Here is a 7,925-nt window from a genome sequence, read left to right on the forward strand (position 1 = left end):
TAACAAAAATACTTTTCTTGTCAGTTATTTAATGGTCTTCTTAAATCCTGTGAATAATTTCTTGCAGTTTTATAAGATGTGTGGTTTATTTTTATATTAATGATTTATGTGTACTGTTGTAGGTTTTTTGGCTAGTCTTACAAATTTGACAGTAGCCCCCCCGGATTGCGCAAGCTACATCATTTATATTAGTAATTCAGAAGGCTAGTAGTTTATTTGCTCGATATTTATTTTTCTTCTGTTCATTTTTTGAGAACAGTTAATGTAAAATTAATTGATATTCTTACATCAAAAATAATTCTGGAATTGTTAACTTGTCAGTATATGGGTAATTGATCTTTGCGTAAGTAATCTTCTGTTTTTCTTTTAAACTTGTGTTTTGTTTTTCAATTTTTGTTTTGATGGTATACAGTATTAGGATTCTAACATTGAGTTTTGTTTATATTTTTCCATTTAACAATTAATTCACACACTGAGTGTGTGACTGTTCCTTGTTTACTCATATACAAACCTTTGTTGTACGTACAACTAAACTTCCAGACTGAAGATTGGAAACTGCTCATGGGGTCATCTCTGTGCCCCATTTAATTGTTTGCTACATGTCAGATATTTAAAGAATCTTAATTCCTCAGTCATCCAGTGTATTTGAAGAGCTCATGTCAATGCTGGGTTGAACCTGCTTCTGCTCAACACAACTTTGCTTTATCATCTGCTGCAATCCAAAAGATTTAGTTAGATTATAGGTACTAGGATTTTTTTTTTTTTTTTCCGAAATGGAGTTTATCGGTGTGAAAAAGCTGGTTTGTCAGATAAATGTTATCAATGAAGTTTAAGTAGTTAACTTTGTGTTCACCAAGGTGATCATCTTCAGGGTACAGTATGTGCATTTCTGTCATTCATGATTTTTATACATATGTTGCTCAGGATACCAAACATGCAAGACCTTTGATCTCGGGTAGCAGAGGCCAGCATCTGGATTTTTTTTGTTTTAAGATTTATTCTGCTCAAGACCTTTATATTTTTTTTTTTTAAAGCTGATTAGTATTCATGTGCTGATAAATTTATTCCTTCCATGTATTTCTTTTTATAATTGATTATGAATTAAATATAGTTAATGTAATGTGTCTTTGAGAAATTTTTTTCTGTTTAGGTTAATAGTATTCTAATCCTTATTTGATACGATACATACTGTACACTATGCCATACTGTTATTTTTGCATAGGACAATTTCGTGTAGATTATACTGCATAGTAAGCCATGAAGGATAAATGTACTTAGTCCTATGAACATATAATACTCCACTACCCTCTAGTGTTTAGTAATTGCCATACGAGAATGTGTTGGATGAGGCAAGTTTCTAAAAACATTTTTCCTTGAAGCATCTTTTATTCAGTTGATATTTGTATTAGGTTTCATTGTAACCTTTCATTGTGAAAGAGCCTACAACTTGAATCTACTGTGTGGTCTTTCCCAGCCATGAGTTTGGTAGTTTATGATTATTTGATATATGAAGGTTTGTATATTGTGTAATAAAAATATTGAAATATGTTTTAGGGATTTTACTACATTATAAGTATATTGTAGATGTAATTAGACAATTGATAAATTTTATTCCTTGGGACTCCCTACATATGAAACAGTACCAGTTGATAACTATTGCTTTTCCTCCATCTTATCTTTGTTCCTTTTAGAGATCATGCCTAGAACAGATTATGCATAGTTAATATGAATTTTTAGTATTCTTTAAGTGTTGGCTTTAAAGACATTACACGAGTGTAAAATGCTGCATTGTAGTCCATTATCTACAGAGAGAGAATTACATGAAAAAATCCGAAGCCTTTTATATAGGAAATGAGCTTGAGTCAAGCTCTCGTGTTTTATCGTCACGACAAATTCTATCGGATACTTTTGAATACTATATTGCGAATGATAGGTTATGCACTACCCAGTGAACTCATACCGTAAGAGTTTATAACACTTTAAAGTCTAGGATGTCCTTTTGATACATCAGACGACATTGCCATAAGGTTACCAAAATTTGTTTTATGACTTAACACCAAAGCATTTTTTCTGTTTATAGTGGAATGTCAGAGCAGAAATGACTTAATCACGAAAGAAATAGTTTTCATATAGCATCCACCTTTGTGCTTTGTCTCTTGCCTGGTTTATTGATACAGCATCTGGAAAAAAAAATTAAGTTTTGCACAATTTGTGAAGTTTTCTTTTACCCTGATGTCTGTCCTGGGTCCATTTTATTGAAGCGTTTCTCATCATAGCGAATAGAAAAAACCTGGGTATCAGTTTCAGATTTATTGTATGTACATGTATCTGATTGTACATAATTCTGTTTCTTGTGTTATTTACATTACAAAGTGACATATCATGCCTATATCTCATGTATGAGTTTTCAGCCTAATACAATGGGTATAATTAATATTTTACTGATTTTGGACCTTCATTTTGTTGTTACTGTACTGTGTATTGAATTACTGAGCTGATTTTTAATGGAGTCTGTAAATTATCTAAAGGAAATTTTTTTCACTTGCATACTAGTGTTTTTTTCTTTTGCTGATTTTCATATCTTTCTAGTTTCTCAGATTTTCACACTTCTGTTCTATGATACCATGGAGTAATATGTTGCTCAGTGGTTGCATTGACTTCTGCAAATTTTTTTATCAGTTTTGTGAAGTTTACGGATGTCTGCTTTTAATTGAAAGGCTGATTAGGATTATATTTTTCTTTGAACATTATGAATATCGAACAGTACAGTGAAGTATGCGGTAACCTGCCAAACTTTGGTTTTGATGATGTTAATTTTTGCGAGCCCAGTTGAAAGGTATGTTTTTAAGGAACTAAGAATTTGAAATCAACCTATTTTTCTCATATAGGCTCAACTTTGTATTCACTATAATTAGTTGTATTGGTTTATGGCACATTTTTTTTAATTTCATTTTCGACTATTAAAAATTGCATGTGTAAAAAGAAGAGTCTGGAGGTCTGTATCATCATTGTCAGTCATTATCATCATAGGGAATTTTCTGTTTCAAAAAGACGTTTGTGTAGATCCAAGATTAAACTTTTAAGTTTTCCCTTAAGGAGGCTCATGAAATCATGGGAAAAGGCATTAGATGAAAATCTAAGCCTGACTGGGAGGTATGAGAGAAAAAGCACAGGATAGATGGAGAGAGAGGTCATTTCATATGTAAACCTGTAAAGACAGAGTTAATATAAAAATGTTTGTGATAACGAGTTTATCATGATATGTAATAGTAGTATACCACTCCTAGTGTCAGGGTTTTCTTTAGATCAATACAGTTCTCTTGGAGTTAGGTTCATAAGAAATACCAAATTTGAGCTAAGAGGTGAAAACTTATGGTTTTATGAAGTTGGCAAATGAGTGTTCTGTAAATTCTTGATGGTTATTTTAGGAATAGAACTTTGTAGTCCACTAACCTATTGAGTTTAACGTAAATGAAACATTAAGCTTTCATGTAAGATCATATTTGTTCATTTTCTTCTACCCTTTAAAAATTTTATAAGACCCATTAATAGTGGTTAGTGTTTGCATATAAGTTTGCTGCCAGTTGTGAATCTTCTTAAAATTTGCTTTCATTTTGGAGTACAGTGTACTTGAAATTCATAATATCCCTGAAGGGTTTTTCCAAGGTGGTCCTCTTTTCTGATACTAGATTACAGGTAAATTTCTAATTTCCAAGTTATGTGAAAGGGGTTTTCTTGTGAGTACAGTTCTATCTTGGGAAATGAATCATTGTGTAAGTTAATTCTTTTGATATGGCCTTCAAAGTAGTGTTAGTACACCCAAGTGTTGCAGTGTAATGTGCAAGCTGTGTGTCAGATCTCCAGATTTCTTCCCTTTATGCAACAAGGTCAAAATTGTCTAGGATTTTTCTCCATGCCATCTGTAAATCTTGACTGTTCTTTGGTGTACCTAGCTAAATCCAAATTACCTTTGATGTCATTTTTCATTGAATAACAATATTTTGCTAGTTAGCATAGATATTGTGACATGTATATAATTGTTTAAACCAAAGAGAAAATTACCAATTATTTTCCTTTTCTGTTATATCTTGCACGTAAACTTCAGCCTTATTGATGTTTTGTCGAACATTTCTTTACATTTATTTTTCTTTTTTTTTTTGAGAATAGGCATTAACAGTTTTGATTTTGCTTATGATTAATGCATTTTTCATTTTGGAATAGTGCTGAATATGAAATGCATCCTGTTTGTACGCTCCACATCATTTTCTTGATGGCACTTTATCAGTGCGTGCATATATTTCTTTTTATAGGACAGCTGGTACACTAGCTAATAGTGTATATACATTTTTTCCATCCTCCATCGGGGTACTCGCACACTAAAAATTTTGTTTAGGGACATGTTAACAGATTGGCATCCTCTTTCCAACACCCAATATTTTTTTTCTTCCTCTCGTACTGATTTCGTTGTAGTGTAGTACTGGTTTTCAACCTGTTTTTGTAGTTTTTTTTTTTTTATGGATGTGTTCTCATTTATCTGTCTTTGTGGCTATATCATACTTATGTCATATATATAAAACCGAGATTAAGCAAATATAGCAAAAGGATAAGAAAATTTATATTTGTACTTTTGAGGTTTAACTAACTATAAAATATATTTAATTTAACTATTAAAAAATTGATCAGTAACTTGCAGTTAGCATGCCAGTTAGGTATTGCAAATTATATGCTTTTTTTTTTTTTTAACATGGACTGTATTGAGTAATAGCTATTATAAAAATCTAGTACTGTACTGGTTGAAAAATCACTTTTGGGCATTAGAATTTGGTAAGGCAACAAAGTTCTGGAAATTAGAATGCTAAATAGAACAAGGATCAAACAATTGCCAATGGAACACAGGTGTTTTAAGCAATTTGTTTCAACTTCCCAAACCAGCTTTACCTATATGATTATGGTAGTATCAGTTACAGTAATAACTTTTATTTTTGTTAGTAGTTGCTGACATAAATATGAAGATAGTTTTGCGATATATGTGAACACAATCCAGTGTATTGCTTTCATTACCAAATGTCCGTCCATATAAAAATTTTTCCCAAGGCCCTCCTCAATCTGGATTTGACCTTTTTTTCCTCTAATATTTGGCACGCAAGATCAGGATAATGAATGCCTTTCTCTTCTATTTTCATTGAAGATTAGTATTGCAGTATAAGTAAATTTTCTGTTGAATGAACATTGATTGTAAAACTGACTAATTGATATTGCCCGAAGATGTCCCTAGTTGTAGTCATAGACCAAGAGCTACTTTAGTTACATTTTGTATGTGCCACATTTATTTAAATGTATGTAATACTTCTAAATTTGGCAACTATACTATTAGTTGTGTTACCAGTTTAGAGGTATTGAACTGTACTGTAAGCACTGATGAAATGTTCCTGACATAGCTTCTGGTCTGAGATCCCTCTAATTAATATGTTGAGAATTTATTTTTGAAGTATTGTTCTGTAACTTTTAGTCAAGTTATTTATGCTTTTGGCAGCCAATGGTATGAGAGTGCAATGCAGATTTTATTGACTGAATTTAAGAGGTTCTATTGTACTACTTTCAAAAGGTCTATAAATTAAGAGCAGCTTTTACGTAAAGTCATTTGACCATGGAAAAATGATGCCAGTAAAGTATCATGGACCAATTCTTCAATTGTCTTGAAGCCTTTAGGTGTGTGCCTTGAATTTTATAATATAATGACATTCCAGTTAATGCTCGACGCGTCACAGGATTATCTTTGTACTTTGGTGTATTCAAATAAAACGACATGAGAACAGTTAAAAAAAACTTTTCATTAATCCTTACATCAAATCATCTGTATTTTACATACTGCATTGTTTTTTTGAGGACCTTTGTAAAATATGATTTTCTGTGACATATTCAAATACTGTTTTCTAATTCTATGAACAGTTGAACATACCAAAAAGTTGACTATATGCAGTTTTTACAATCAATTAATCCAAAACTTGAAGACCCTGAGAGCACTGAATTGTTTGGAAGACCCTGAGAGCACCGAATAAGTGGAAAAAGCTTCAGGAGATTTAAGAATTTTTAGCCTCCCTATCAACACATTCAAATGATTATCTAAAGGCTAATCATAGCATCTAAAGTCTAATCGTAGCATTCCTGTAGAAGTAAAACCCTGGTGGGATTGCTTGATCTTGATAAGTTACATTTTTCATTATTCCACAGGGTCAATGACCAGGTCACATTGAGAACGTGCCTTCTTGTCCAGTCATTCCATGAGCAGATACATTTAGCCCACTCACTCTACATCATAGGCACCACAGAACTTGAGATAGGACTCATGCCTGGTTAAAAACTACTTATTGTTTCAAAGGACTAATTTTCTAGGTTTGCACTCTTAAATGAGAGCTGAAAATTAAAACACAAATGTCTTGGGAAGCTGGATGACAGAGGCAAGCTATACAGGACTATCATAGTGTTTAATTCCTCTTATAAATATGCTCCAAAGCATATTCAGAAGATTTTCTTAAAGTTTTTTCCAGATACTCTTAAATTGCACATTTCCTAGACATACAAACCTGACTTTTTTTATATGGATACCTTTGACAAAAGCTGGTACAGTTCTGATGGTTGGTAAAAGGGTAAACTAGTAGCAGAGGAGTGAGGGTGGGGATGCAACTGCACTTAAATTTTTTTTTTTTTTTGGCAGCAGGGACAAATTGGGTTTGGTTAGAGGTGAGGGGGGGGAGGATGAAATAGCAGACTTCAGGTCTGTATTTGCATGAAAAATGTAAATAACCCTAACAATTTTGAGTTTTTTTCCTGTGAGAATGCATAACTTTGTATTTTATTTAGAAACTCATGTCTTAGGTGGGATATACTATCCAGAGATCATGACTGGAAGCTGATGGGATATACTATCCAGAGATCATGACTGGAAGCTGACATAGTTATGTCAGCTTCCTGGTCATGTATGTGAGCAGGGAAAGGATGATTCCTGTAATCACCTGTACATCCTGGCATATGTGATGAGGATGACAGGGTCCTGTGCCAGAATTTGACTTATCTGTAAACCAACCAGCAAACTAGGTGAAACTTTAAGTCGTCCCACATAAGACAAGAAGATAAGGTGGGGTAATATTGCAGAAACCCAGTTAAGTATGCTTTCCCACCTGGGCTGCACTTGCTAAAAGATGGATGGAGGAAGTTACATATACCAACTAAAGAATCAGATATTAGTGGCTCTGTTATGTAATTAACCTGTATCTGGACCTATCAACGAGGATACAATCATTGGCTGCTGGGAGGAAAATAGAGGGAAATCATTGGTCACCCTTCTATCATCCAACTTTTCACCACCTTAAACCTTAGGAGATAGACTGCTCTGTCCTAGTAGTGCTAAGGCAGTTACTCACTGAGCAACCACCACACATCCTGTAAAGGAAGTATTCAAGGACATGGGTGACTTCCCTCGGGTAGAAAGAGGTGAAGGTGGTTTGGCGACACCAAACACTTGCTCTCAGTACCTGTGACAATGAGTGTTCCAGCTGAATGCTAAGGACAGAGTTTTCTTGAATGCTCCTTTCTTGTGCCTGCCTGTATTAATGAACAGATGTTACCACTTAGGCCTAAGATGTTGAGTTTATAACTGGTATTACTGTAAAACTCACAATGGACATGACAGTACTGCTTCTGATCATCTACAAATATTCAAAGGGATGGGATTGAGAAAGACCTCTCTCATCACGAACTGATGGATTGTAAGTTTCTGCGGCAAGCTCAAGATTGAAATGAGAGAGATTTCCCATCCCTCTGCGTGCCACATTACGTGGGCAAGACCATGCAATTTGCTGACTCTCTTCACTGTAGTTGGTTTCGTTTCGTCTGTCCACTCACCAACACCTATTAGGTAGCTGAGG

This window comes from Macrobrachium rosenbergii, chromosome 37 (genome assembly GCF_040412425.1).
Source record: "Macrobrachium rosenbergii isolate ZJJX-2024 chromosome 37, ASM4041242v1, whole genome shotgun sequence".
NCBI lineage: Eukaryota > Metazoa > Arthropoda > Malacostraca > Decapoda > Palaemonidae > Macrobrachium > Macrobrachium rosenbergii.